The sequence below is a fragment of the Phyllobates terribilis genome, unplaced genomic scaffold, assembly GCF_046119375.1.
Source record: "Phyllobates terribilis strain yellow unplaced genomic scaffold, ASM4611937v1 Scaffold_123__1_contigs__length_5148117, whole genome shotgun sequence".
Classification (NCBI taxonomy): Eukaryota; Metazoa; Chordata; class Amphibia; order Anura; family Dendrobatidae; genus Phyllobates; species Phyllobates terribilis.
Genome location: NW_027362883.1, coordinates 1717961 through 1730552, shown reverse-complemented (window position 1 = coordinate 1730552; position 12592 = coordinate 1717961). Strand labels below are relative to the sequence as shown.

Genomic DNA, 12592 nt, shown 5'->3' with positions numbered 1-12592 from the left:
CTCTTTAAACACAGCACCTTCACCCCCTGCTGTTCCCACCCGCCTCAACACCGTTGGAAGGGAGGAGAACCAATTAAGGCGGGGGGTGGGGTGGAACGAGCAGCTGTCTACCCTTAGCAGGAGGGCTCCTGATTACATACCTCTCCTGCTGCTGCTGCTGCTGGCTGTCCAGCAGCAGACTGAAGGTGGCTGCTGCTGTGCACAGGTATATAAAGGCTCAGAGCCTATTATGACACGCGCAGCCAGCGTTCCATTGCCACATTCCATCTACTGCAGGCAGGATACCTGGCTGGCTGAATGTCGCTGAGAAGCTCACAGAGACCGCCATAAGCAACAGTTTAACAGAATGCCACAGACTAATCAACCAAACTTTTTGGGTTGGGTTCTCTTTTATAGTCTGCAGGCATTAAATGAAAGAAGTCAGTGTTCCAGCAGAAGGAGACAACGTTTCAGAAAAGGCATTGTAGCAAACCAAAAAAGAAATTTTAAGCGCAGCAGAGTAACCAGCGCACATACCTGTTAGCTCAGGTGAGTTTAAAAGGCTGCTGTTGATAACAAGGGCATTTGCTAAATAGATGGTGTGTGTGCAACAATATACTGAAAGGTCAATTATATTGTGCAGCTTATCTCACCACCTGTAGTTATTTAGGTGAAAGCTCCAAAATGCTTGCCTAATATGTCTGTTTATCCAAAAGGAAGTAAAAAGGGAGAGCTAGAAAGATAGCATTGCATCACATTACATGGCAATGCAATGCACAGTTGCTGAAGTTGAACCAAAATGAGCTTGTAATCTGGCTTCTGCAACTTTGAACATGAAAAATCCAATGAGGAGAAGAAAAGCAAAGCCAAAGAGTCCATCCCAAAATCCGACAAACAAGCAAAATGAACAAAAAACATTGAATTCAATTCTTTCTGATTTTAGAAACTGCATTAAAGAAGGGGTGCACCGGTCCTGGAGATACTGCAATACCAGGTCAATGCGTGGAGTGGACAGAGCAAGCTCTTTTTCCATCTCCCTGTTCTAAAAATCCATTTAATATATGGTCCCCAGATAGGGGACGTATCAGATATTAAACTGATAAGAACAGATACTACACTTGATCTTAGCCAAAAGGCCGAGAAGCGATAACCAGAATTGGTTTCAAACTACGGAGCCACCCAAGGATCCTGAAAAGTCCATTTGTGGAGATGAGCTCCTGGACTCCCGTTAAGAAGACATATTGTCAACCTCTAGATCCCTTACATGCCTGCACTTTTCGGCTTGCTGCTGCTGCAATCCACGCGTTTTAGATCTGCATAACTCCACCTCTTTAAACACAGCACCTTCACCCCCTGCTGTTCCCACCCGCCTCAACACCGTTGGAAGGGAGGAGAACCAATTAAGGCGGGGGGTGGGGTGGAACGAGCAGCTGTCTACCCTTAGCAGGAGGGCTCCTGATTACATACCTCTCCTGCTGCTGCTGCTGCTGGCTGTCCAGCAGCAGACTGAAGGTGGCTGCTGCTGTGCACAGGTATATAAAGGCTCAGAGCCTATTATGACACGCGCAGCCAGCGTTCCATTGCCACATTCCATCTACTGCAGGCAGGATACCTGGCTGGCTGAATGTCGCTGAGAAGCTCACAGAGACCGCCATAAGCAACAGTTTAACAGAATGCCACAGACTAATCAACCAAACTTTTTGGGTTGGGTTCTCTTTTATAGTCTGCAGGCATTAAATGAAAGAAGTCAGTGTTCCAGCAGAAGGAGACAACGTTTCAGAAAAGGCATTGTAGCAAACCAAAAAAGAAATTTTAAGCGCAGCAGAGTAACCAGCGCACATACCTGTTAGCTCAGGTGAGTTTAAAAGGCTGCTGTTGATAACAAGGGCATTTGCTAAATAGATGGTGTGTGTGCAACAATATACTGAAAGGTCAATTATATTGTGCAGCTTATCTCACCACCTGTAGTTATTTAGGTGAAAGCTCCAAAATGCTTGCCTAATATGTCTGTTTATCCAAAAGGAAGTAAAAAGGGAGAGCTAGAAAGATAGCATTGCATCACATTACATGGCAATGCAATGCACAGTTGCTGAAGTTGAACCAAAATGAGCTTGTAATCTGGCTTCTGCAACTTTGAACATGAAAAATCCAATGAGGAGAAGAAAAGCAAAGCCAAAGAGTCCATCCCAAAATCCGACAAACAAGCAAAATGAACAAAAAACATTGAATTCAATTCTTTCTGATTTTAGAAACTGCATTAAAGAAGGGGTGCACCGGTCCTGGAGATACTGCAATACCAGGTCAATGCGTGGAGTGGACAGAGCAAGCTCTTTTTCCATCTCCCTGTTCTAAAAATCCATTTAATATATGGTCCCCAGATAGGGGACGTATCAGATATTAAACTGATAAGAACAGATACTACACTTGATCTTAGCCAAAAGGCCGAGAAGCGATAACCAGAATTGGTTTCAAACTACGGAGCCACCCAAGGATCCTGAAAAGTCCATTTGTGGAGATGAGCTCCTGGACTCCCGTTAAGAAGACATGTTGTCAACCTCTAGATCCCTTACATGCCTGCACTTTTCGGCTTGCTGCTGCTGCAATCCACGCGTTTTAGATCTGCATAACTCCACCTCTTTAAACACAGCACCTTCACCCCCTGCTGTTCCCACCCGCCTCAACACCGTTGGAAGGGAGGAGAACCAATTAAGGCGGGGGGTGGGGTGGAACGAGCAGCTGTCTACCCTTAGCAGGAGGGCTCCTGATTACATACCTCTCCTGCTGCTGCTGCTGCTGGCTGTCCAGCAGCAGACTGAAGGTGGCTGCTGCTGTGCACAGGTATATAAAGGCTCAGAGCCTATTATGACACGCGCAGCCAGCGTTCCATTGCCACATTCCATCTACTGCAGGCAGGATACCTGGCTGGCTGAATGTCGCTGAGAAGCTCACAGAGACCGCCATAAGCAACAGTTTAACAGAATGCCACAGACTAATCAACCAAACTTTTTGGGTTGGGTTCTCTTTTATAGTCTGCAGGCATTAAATGAAAGAAGTCAGTGTTCCAGCAGAAGGAGACAACGTTTCAGAAAAGGCATTGTAGCAAACCAAAAAAGAAATTTTAAGCGCAGCAGAGTAACCAGCGCACATACCTGTTAGCTCAGGTGAGTTTAAAAGGCTGCTGTTGATAACAAGGGCATTTGCTAAATAGATGGTGTGTGTGCAACAATATACTGAAAGGTCAATTATATTGTGCAGCTTATCTCACCACCTGTAGTTATTTAGGTGAAAGCTCCAAAATGCTTGCCTAATATGTCTGTTTATCCAAAAGGAAGTAAAAAGGGAGAGCTAGAAAGATAGCATTGCATCACATTACATGGCAATGCAATGCACAGTTGCTGAAGTTGAACCAAAATGAGCTTGTAATCTGGCTTCTGCAACTTTGAACATGAAAAATCCAATGAGGAGAAGAAAAGCAAAGCCAAAGAGTCCATCCCAAAATCCGACAAACAAGCAAAATGAAAAAAAAACATTGAATTCAATTCTTTCTGATTTTAGAAACTGCATTAAAGAAGGGGTGCACCGGTCCTGGAGATACTGCAATACCAGGTCAATGCGTGGAGTGGACAGAGCAAGCTCTTTTTCCATCTCCCTGTTCTAAAAATCCATTTAATATATGGTCCCCAGATAGGGGACGTATCAGATATTAAACTGATAAGAACAGATACTACACTTGATCTTAGCCAAAAGGCCGAGAAGCGATAACCAGAATTGGTTTCAAACTACGGAGCCACCCAAGGATCCTGAAAAGTCCATTTGTGGAGATGAGCTCCTGGACTCCCGTTAAGAAGACATGTTGTCAACCTCTAGATCCCTTACATGCCTGCACTTTTCGGCTTGCTGCTGCTGCAATCCATGCGTTTTAGATCTGCATAACTCCACCTCTTTAAACACAGCACCTTCACCCCCTGCTGTTCCCACCCGCCTCAACACCGTTGGAAGGGAGGAGAACCAATTAAGGCGGGGGGTGGGGTGGAACGAGCAGCTGTCTACCCTTAGCAGGAGGGCTCCTGATTACATACCTCTCCTGCTGCTGCTGCTGCTGCTGGCTGTCCAGCAGCAGACTGAAGGTGGCTGCTGCTGTGCACAGGTATATAAAGGCTCAGAGCCTATTATGACACGCGCAGCCAGCGTTCCATTGCCACATTCCATCTACTGCAGGCAGGATACCTGGCTGGCTGAATGTCGCTGAGAAGCTCACAGAGACCGCCATAAGCAACAGTTTAACAGAATGCCACAGACTAATCAACCAAACTTTTTGGGTTGGGTTCTCTTTTATAGTCTGCAGGCATTAAATGAAAGAAGTCAGTGTTCCAGCAGAAGGAGACAACGTTTCAGAAAAGGCATTGTAGCAAACCAAAAAAGAAATTTTAAGCGCAGCAGAGTAACCAGCGCACATACCTGTTAGCTCAGGTGAGTTTAAAAGGCTGCTGTTGATAACAAGGGCATTTGCTAAATAGATGGTGTGTGTGCAACAATATACTGAAAGGTCAATTATATTGTGCAGCTTATCTCACCACCTGTAGTTATTTAGGTGAAAGCTCCAAAATGCTTGCCTAATATGTCTGTTTATCCAAAAGGAAGTAAAAAGGGAGAGCTAGAAAGATAGCATTGCATCACATTACATGGCAATGCAATGCACAGTTGCTGAAGTTGAACCAAAATGAGCTTGTAATCTGGCTTCTGCAACTTTGAACATGAAAAATCCAATGAGGAGAAGAAAAGCAAAGCCAAAGAGTCCATCCCAAAATCCGACAAACAAGCAAAATGAACAAAAAACATTGAATTCAATTCTTTCTGATTTTAGAAACTGCATTAAAGAAGGGGTGCACCGGTCCTGGAGATACTGCAATACCAGGTCAATGCGTGGAGTGGACAGAGCAAGCTCTTTTTCCATCTCCCTGTTCTAAAAATCCATTTAATATATGGTCCCCAGATAGGGGACGTATCAGATATTAAACTGATAAGAACAGATACTACACTTGATCTTAGCCAAAAGGCCGAGAAGCGATAACCAGAATTGGTTTCAAACTACGGAGCCACCCAAGGATCCTGAAAAGTCCATTTGTGGAGATGAGCTCCTGGACTCCCGTTAAGAAGACATGTTGTCAACCTCTAGATCCCTTACATGCCTGCACTTTTCGGCTTGCTGCTGCTGCAATCCACGCGTTTTAGATCTGCATAACTCCACCTCTTTAAACACAGCACCTTCACCCCCTGCTGTTCCCACCCGCCTCAACACCGTTGGAAGGGAGGAGAACCAATTAAGGCGGGGGGTGGGGTGGAACGAGCAGCTGTCTACCCTTAGCAGGAGGGCTCCTGATTACATACCTCTCCTGCTGCTGCTGCTGCTGGCTGTCCAGCAGCAGACTGAAGGTGGCTGCTGCTGTGCACAGGTATATAAAGGCTCAGAGCCTATTATGACACGCGCAGCCAGCGTTCCATTGCCACATTCCATCTACTGCAGGCAGGATACCTGGCTGGCTGAATGTCGCTGAGAAGCTCACAGAGACCGCCATAAGCAACAGTTTAACAGAATGCCACAGACTAATCAACCAAACTTTTTGGGTTGGGTTCTCTTTTATAGTCTGCAGGCATTAAATGAAAGAAGTCAGTGTTCCAGCAGAAGGAGACAACGTTTCAGAAAAGGCATTGTAGCAAACCAAAAAAGAAATTTTAAGCGCAGCAGAGTAACCAGCGCACATACCTGTTAGCTCAGGTGAGTTTAAAAGGCTGCTGTTGATAACAAGGGCATTTGCTAAATAGATGGTGTGTGTGCAACAATATACTGAAAGGTCAATTATATTGTGCAGCTTATCTCACCACCTGTAGTTATTTAGGTGAAAGCTCCAAAATGCTTGCCTAATATGTCTGTTTATCCAAAAGGAAGTAAAAAGGGAGAGCTAGAAAGATAGCATTGCATCACATTACATGGCAATGCAATGCACAGTTGCTGAAGTTGAACCAAAATGAGCTTGTAATCTGGCTTCTGCAACTTTGAACATGAAAAATCCAATGAGGAGAAGAAAAGCAAAGCCAAAGAGTCCATCCCAAAATCCGACAAACAAGCAAAATGAACAAAAAACATTGAATTCAATTCTTTCTGATTTTAGAAACTGCATTAAAGAAGGGGTGCACCGGTCCTGGAGATACTGCAATACCAGGTCAATGCGTGGAGTGGACAGAGCAAGCTCTTTTTCCATCTCCCTGTTCTAAAAATCCATTTAATATATGGTCCCCAGATAGGGGACGTATCAGATATTAAACTGATAAGAACAGATACTACACTTGATCTTAGCCAAAAGGCCGAGAAGCGATAACCAGAATTGGTTTCAAACTACGGAGCCACCCAAGGATCCTGAAAAGTCCATTTGTGGAGATGAGCTCCTGGACTCCCGTTAAGAAGACATATTGTCAACCTCTAGATCCCTTACATGCCTGCACTTTTCGGCTTGCTGCTGCTGCAATCCACGCGTTTTAGATCTGCATAACTCCACCTCTTTAAACACAGCACCTTCACCCCCTGCTGTTCCCACCCGCCTCAACACCGTTGGAAGGGAGGAGAACCAATTAAGGCGGGGGGTGGGGTGGAACGAGCAGCTGTCTACCCTTAGCAGGAGGGCTCCTGATTACATACCTCTCCTGCTGCTGCTGCTGCTGGCTGTCCAGCAGCAGACTGAAGGTGGCTGCTGCTGTGCACAGGTATATAAAGGCTCAGAGCCTATTATGACACGCGCAGCCAGCGTTCCATTGCCACATTCCATCTACTGCAGGCAGGATACCTGGCTGGCTGAATGTCGCTGAGAAGCTCACAGAGACCGCCATAAGCAACAGTTTAACAGAATGCCACAGACTAATCAACCAAACTTTTTGGGTTGGGTTCTCTTTTATAGTCTGCAGGCATTAAATGAAAGAAGTCAGTGTTCCAGCAGAAGGAGACAACGTTTCAGAAAAGGCATTGTAGCAAACCAAAAAAGAAATTTTAAGCGCAGCAGAGTAACCAGCGCACATACCTGTTAGCTCAGGTGAGTTTAAAAGGCTGCTGTTGATAACAAGGGCATTTGCTAAATAGATGGTGTGTGTGCAACAATATACTGAAAGGTCAATTATATTGTGCAGCTTATCTCACCACCTGTAGTTATTTAGGTGAAAGCTCCAAAATGCTTGCCTAATATGTCTGTTTATCCAAAAGGAAGTAAAAAGGGAGAGCTAGAAAGATAGCATTGCATCACATTACATGGCAATGCAATGCACAGTTGCTGAAGTTGAACCAAAATGAGCTTGTAATCTGGCTTCTGCAACTTTGAACATGAAAAATCCAATGAGGAGAAGAAAAGCAAAGCCAAAGAGTCCATCCCAAAATCCGACAAACAAGCAAAATGAACAAAAAACATTGAATTCAATTCTTTCTGATTTTAGAAACTGCATTAAAGAAGGGGTGCACCGGTCCTGGAGATACTGCAATACCAGGTCAATGCGTGGAGTGGACAGAGCAAGCTCTTTTTCCATCTCCCTGTTCTAAAAATCCATTTAATATATGGTCCCCAGATAGGGGACGTATCAGATATTAAACTGATAAGAACAGATTTTTTTTTTGATTGAAGCTGCATCCAAGGCACTGAAAAATGTGACCGAAGTCACACCAAAACAGCGCACGAGGCGAGGATTCATGTGGACCCTTCCCGGAGGAGAGGGTCCCCAATAAACCATCCCCATCCCTCCGAGCCAGAAGGCCACAGCGAGGGTCAGGGATCTCCGATGCTCTCCCTAGCCGAAGCCGGAGAAGAGCCGTTTTCGTGCTCCCAGCTTCCATCTAGGCTGCCACCCTAGTGGAGCTGGAGCCTGTGTTGGTTTCTCAGCCCAAAGCTGACCGGACCTCCGACCGGGTTTATAAAAATTCCCCTTCCTAGCCCGGAGGCCAGGAATAGGGGGGGTTGCTCAGAAAGTATGATTGGCAAAGGTGCGGCGTGCTACGAAGCCAAGTCTTTCTGGGGTTCCCAGTCCCAGTAAGCTTGGACTCCCACCAGGGCGCCTACTCCTGGGGCACATTGCTCCAAAGCCCTCACACTTACCCAGCCTAGTGACTTCGATCCTGGAGGGCCATGTTTTCCATCAGATAACTCTATGAGCCACCTGGCGTACTAACAAGTGCACCAAACCAGTGTGTAATATGCATCAATTTACTAGGGCAGCCCAAGGACAAAACTGCCTTTTCAAAAGATACTACACTTGATCTTAGCCAAAAGGCCGAGAAGCGATAACCAGAATTGGTTTCAAACTAAGGAGCCACCCAAGGATCCTGAAAAGTCCATTTGTGGAGATGAGCTCCTGGACTCCCGTTAAGAAGACATGTTGTCAACCTCTAGATCCCTTACATGCCTGCACTTTTCGGCTTGCTGCTGCTGCAATCCACGCGTTTTAGATCTGCATAACTCCACCTCTTTAAACACAGCACCTTCACCCCCTGCTGTTCCCACCCGCCTCAACACCGTTGGAAGGGAGGAGAACCAATTAAGGCGGGGGGTGGGGTGGAACGAGCAGCTGTCTACCCTTAGCAGGAGGGCTCCTGATTACATACCTCTCCTGCTGCTGCTGGCTGTCCAGCAGCAGACTGAAGGTGGCTGCTGCTGTGCACAGGTATATAAAGGCTCAGAGCCTATTATGACACGCGCAGCCAGCGTTCCATTGCCACATTCCATCTACTGCAGGCAGGATACCTGGCTGGCTGAATGTCGCTGAGAAGCTCACAGAGACCGCCATAAGCAACAGTTTAACAGAATGCCACAGACTAATCAACCAAACTTTTTGGGTTGGGTTCTCTTTTATAGTCTGCAGGCATTAAATGAAAGAAGTCAGTGTTCCAGCAGAAGGAGACAACGTTTCAGAAAAGGCATTGTAGCAAACCAAAAAAGAAATTTTAAGCGCAGCAGAGTAACCAGCGCACATACCTGTTAGCTCAGGTGAGTTTAAAAGGCTGCTGTTGATAACAAGGGCATTTGCTAAATAGATGGTGTGTGTGCAACAATATACTGAAAGGTCAATTATATTGTGCAGCTTATCTCACCACCTGTAGTTATTTAGGTGAAAGCTCCAAAATGCTTGCCTAATATGTCTGTTTATCCAAAAGGAAGTAAAAAGGGAGAGCTAGAAAGATAGCATTGCATCACATTACATGGCAATGCAATGCACAGTTGCTGAAGTTGAACCAAAATGAGCTTGTAATCTGGCTTCTGCAACTTTGAACATGAAAAATCCAATGAGGAGAAGAAAAGCAAAGCCAAAGAGTCCATCCCAAAATCCGACAAACAAGCAAAATGAACAAAAAACATTGAATTCAATTCTTTCTGATTTTAGAAACTGCATTAAAGAAGGGGTGCACCGGTCCTGGAGATACTGCAATACCAGGTCAATGCGTGGAGTGGACAGAGCAAGCTCTTTTTCCATCTCCCTGTTCTAAAAATCCATTTAATATATGGTCCCCAGATAGGGGACGTATCAGATATTAAACTGATAAGAACAGATACTACACTTGATCTTAGCCAAAAGGCCGAGAAGCGATAACCAGAATTGGTTTCAAACTACGGAGCCACCCAAGGATCCTGAAAAGTCCATTTGTGGAGATGAGCTCCTGGACTCCCGTTAAGAAGACATGTTGTCAACCTCTAGATCCCTTACATGCCTGCACTTTTCGGCTTGCTGCTGCTGCAATCCACGCGTTTTAGATCTGCATAACTCCACCTCTTTAAACACAGCACCTTCACCCCCTGCTGTTCCCACCCGCCTCAACACCGTTGGAAGGGAGGAGAACCAATTAAGGCGGGGGGTGGGGTGGAACGAGCAGCTGTCTACCCTTAGCAGGAGGGCTCCTGATTACATACCTCTCCTGCTGCTGCTGCTGCTGGCTGTCCAGCAGCAGACTGAAGGTGGCTGCTGCTGTGCACAGGTATATAAAGGCTCAGAGCCTATTATGACACGCGCAGCCAGCGTTCCATTGCCACATTCCATCTACTGCAGGCAGGATACCTGGCTGGCTGAATGTCGCTGAGAAGCTCACAGAGACCGCCATAAGCAACAGTTTAACAGAATGCCACAGACTAATCAACCAAACTTTTTGGGTTGGGTTCTCTTTTATAGTCTGCAGGCATTAAATGAAAGAAGTCAGTGTTCCAGCAGAAGGAGACAACGTTTCAGAAAAGGCATTGTAGCAAACCAAAAAAGAAATTTTAAGCGCAGCAGAGTAACCAGCGCACATACCTGTTAGCTCAGGTGAGTTTAAAAGGCTGCTGTTGATAACAAGGGCATTTGCTAAATAGATGGTGTGTGTGCAACAATATACTGAAAGGTCAATTATATTGTGCAGCTTATCTCACCACCTGTAGTTATTTAGGTGAAAGCTCCAAAATGCTTGCCTAATATGTCTGTTTATCCAAAAGGAAGTAAAAAGGGAGAGCTAGAAAGATAGCATTGCATCACATTACATGGCAATGCAATGCACAGTTGCTGAAGTTGAACCAAAATGAGCTTGTAATCTGGCTTCTGCAACTTTGAACATGAAAAATCCAATGAGGAGAAGAAAAGCAAAGCCAAAGAGTCCATCCCAAAATCCGACAAACAAGCAAAATGAAAAAAAAACATTGAATTCAATTCTTTCTGATTTTAGAAACTGCATTAAAGAAGGGGTGCACCGGTCCTGGAGATACTGCAATACCAGGTCAATGCGTGGAGTGGACAGAGCAAGCTCTTTTTCCATCTCCCTGTTCTAAAAATCCATTTAATATATGGTCCCCAGATAGGGGACGTATCAGATATTAAACTGATAAGAACAGATACTACACTTGATCTTAGCCAAAAGGCCGAGAAGCGATAACCAGAATTGGTTTCAAACTACGGAGCCACCCAAGGATCCTGAAAAGTCCATTTGTGGAGATGAGCTCCTGGACTCCCGTTAAGAAGACATGTTGTCAACCTCTAGATCCCTTACATGCCTGCACTTTTCGGCTTGCTGCTGCTGCAATCCACGCGTTTTAGATCTGCATAACTCCACCTCTTTAAACACAGCACCTTCACCCCCTGCTGTTCCCACCCGCCTCAACACCGTTGGAAGGGAGGAGAACCAATTAAGGCGGGGGGTGGGGTGGAACGAGCAGCTGTCTACCCTTAGCAGGAGGGCTCCTGATTACATACCTCTCCTGCTGCTGCTGCTGCTGCTGGCTGTCCAGCAGCAGACTGAAGGTGGCTGCTGCTGTGCACAGGTATATAAAGGCTCAGAGCCTATTATGACACGCGCAGCCAGCGTTCCATTGCCACATTCCATCTACTGCAGGCAGGATACCTGGCTGGCTGAATGTCGCTGAGAAGCTCACAGAGACCGCCATAAGCAACAGTTTAACAGAATGCCACAGACTAATCAACCAAACTTTTTGGGTTGGGTTCTCTTTTATAGTCTGCAGGCATTAAATGAAAGAAGTCAGTGTTCCAGCAGAAGGAGACAACGTTTCAGAAAAGGCATTGTAGCAAACCAAAAAAGAAATTTTAAGCGCAGCAGAGTAACCAGCGCACATACCTGTTAGCTCAGGTGAGTTTAAAAGGCTGCTGTTGATAACAAGGGCATTTGCTAAATAGATGGTGTGTGTGCAACAATATACTGAAAGGTCAATTATATTGTGCAGCTTATCTCACCACCTGTAGTTATTTAGGTGAAAGCTCCAAAATGCTTGCCTAATATGTCTGTTTATCCAAAAGGAAGTAAAAAGGGAGAGCTAGAAAGATAGCATTGCATCACATTACATGGCAATGCAATGCACAGTTGCTGAAGTTGAACCAAAATGAGCTTGTAATCTGGCTTCTGCAACTTTGAACATGAAAAATCCAATGAGGAGAAGAAAAGCAAAGCCAAAGAGTCCATCCCAAAATCCGACAAACAAGCAAAATGAACAAAAAGCATTGAATTCAATTCTTTCTGATTTTAGAAACTGCATTAAAGAAGGGGTGCACCGGTCCTGGAGATACTGCAATACCAGGTCAATGCGTGGAGTGGACAGAGCAAGCTCTTTTTCCATCTCCCTGTTCTAAAAATCCATTTAATATATGGTCCCCAGATAGGGGACGTATCAGATATTAAACTGATAAGAACAGATACTACACTTGATCTTAGCCAAAAGGCCGAGAAGCGATAACCAGAATTGGTTTCAAACTACGGAGCCACCCAAGGATCCTGAAAAGTCCATTTGTGGAGATGAGCTCCTGGACTCCCGTTAAGAAGACATGTTGTCAACCTCTAGATCCCTTACATGCCTGCACTTTTCGGCTTGCTGCTGCTGCAATCCACGCGTTTTAGATCTGCATAACTCCACCTCTTTAAACACAGCACCTTCACCCCCTGCTGTTCCCACCCGCCTCAACACCGTTGGAAGGGAGGAGAACCAATTAAGGCGGGGGGTGGGGTGGAACGAGCAGCTGTCTACCCTTAGCAGGAGGGCTCCTCATTACATACCTCTCCTGCTGCTGCTGCTGCTGGCTGTCCAGCAGCAGACTGAAGGTGGCTGCTGCTGTGCAC

The 12592-nt window shown here is 45.6% G+C and overlaps 9 non-coding genes and 1 pseudogene across 9 annotated transcripts; all 10 read right to left on the bottom strand.

The window, feature by feature from the left end:
* Positions 1-936: 936 nt before the first annotated feature.
* Positions 937-1127, bottom strand: LOC141201931 (U2 spliceosomal RNA). The gene has a single exon (XR_012273220.1). It is a non-coding gene; the product is annotated as a U2 spliceosomal RNA (small nuclear RNA).
* A 1115-nt stretch (positions 1128-2242) lies between these two features.
* On the bottom strand, positions 2243-2433 carry LOC141201930 (U2 spliceosomal RNA). Its single transcript, XR_012273219.1, has one exon. It is a non-coding gene; the product is annotated as a U2 spliceosomal RNA (small nuclear RNA).
* Positions 2434-3548: 1115 nt separating this feature from the next.
* Positions 3549-3739, bottom strand: LOC141201929 (U2 spliceosomal RNA). Its single transcript, XR_012273218.1, has one exon. It is a non-coding gene; the product is annotated as a U2 spliceosomal RNA (small nuclear RNA).
* A 1118-nt stretch (positions 3740-4857) lies between these two features.
* LOC141201928 (U2 spliceosomal RNA) lies at positions 4858-5048 on the bottom strand. The gene has a single exon (XR_012273217.1). It is a non-coding gene; the product is annotated as a U2 spliceosomal RNA (small nuclear RNA).
* Positions 5049-6163: 1115 nt separating this feature from the next.
* Positions 6164-6354, bottom strand: LOC141201927 (U2 spliceosomal RNA). Its single transcript, XR_012273216.1, has one exon. It is a non-coding gene; the product is annotated as a U2 spliceosomal RNA (small nuclear RNA).
* A 1115-nt stretch (positions 6355-7469) lies between these two features.
* LOC141202479 (U2 spliceosomal RNA) lies at positions 7470-7655 on the bottom strand. The gene has a single exon (XR_012273751.1). It is a non-coding gene; the product is annotated as a U2 spliceosomal RNA (small nuclear RNA).
* Positions 7656-8179: 524 nt separating this feature from the next.
* Positions 8180-8295, bottom strand: LOC141202690 (U2 spliceosomal RNA; annotated as a pseudogene).
* A 1109-nt stretch (positions 8296-9404) lies between these two features.
* Positions 9405-9595, bottom strand: LOC141201926 (U2 spliceosomal RNA). The gene has a single exon (XR_012273215.1). It is a non-coding gene; the product is annotated as a U2 spliceosomal RNA (small nuclear RNA).
* A 1115-nt stretch (positions 9596-10710) lies between these two features.
* Positions 10711-10901, bottom strand: LOC141201924 (U2 spliceosomal RNA). Its single transcript, XR_012273213.1, has one exon. It is a non-coding gene; the product is annotated as a U2 spliceosomal RNA (small nuclear RNA).
* Positions 10902-12019: 1118 nt separating this feature from the next.
* LOC141201923 (U2 spliceosomal RNA) lies at positions 12020-12210 on the bottom strand. Its single transcript, XR_012273212.1, has one exon. It is a non-coding gene; the product is annotated as a U2 spliceosomal RNA (small nuclear RNA).
* Between the last annotated feature and the right edge of the window lie 382 nt (positions 12211-12592).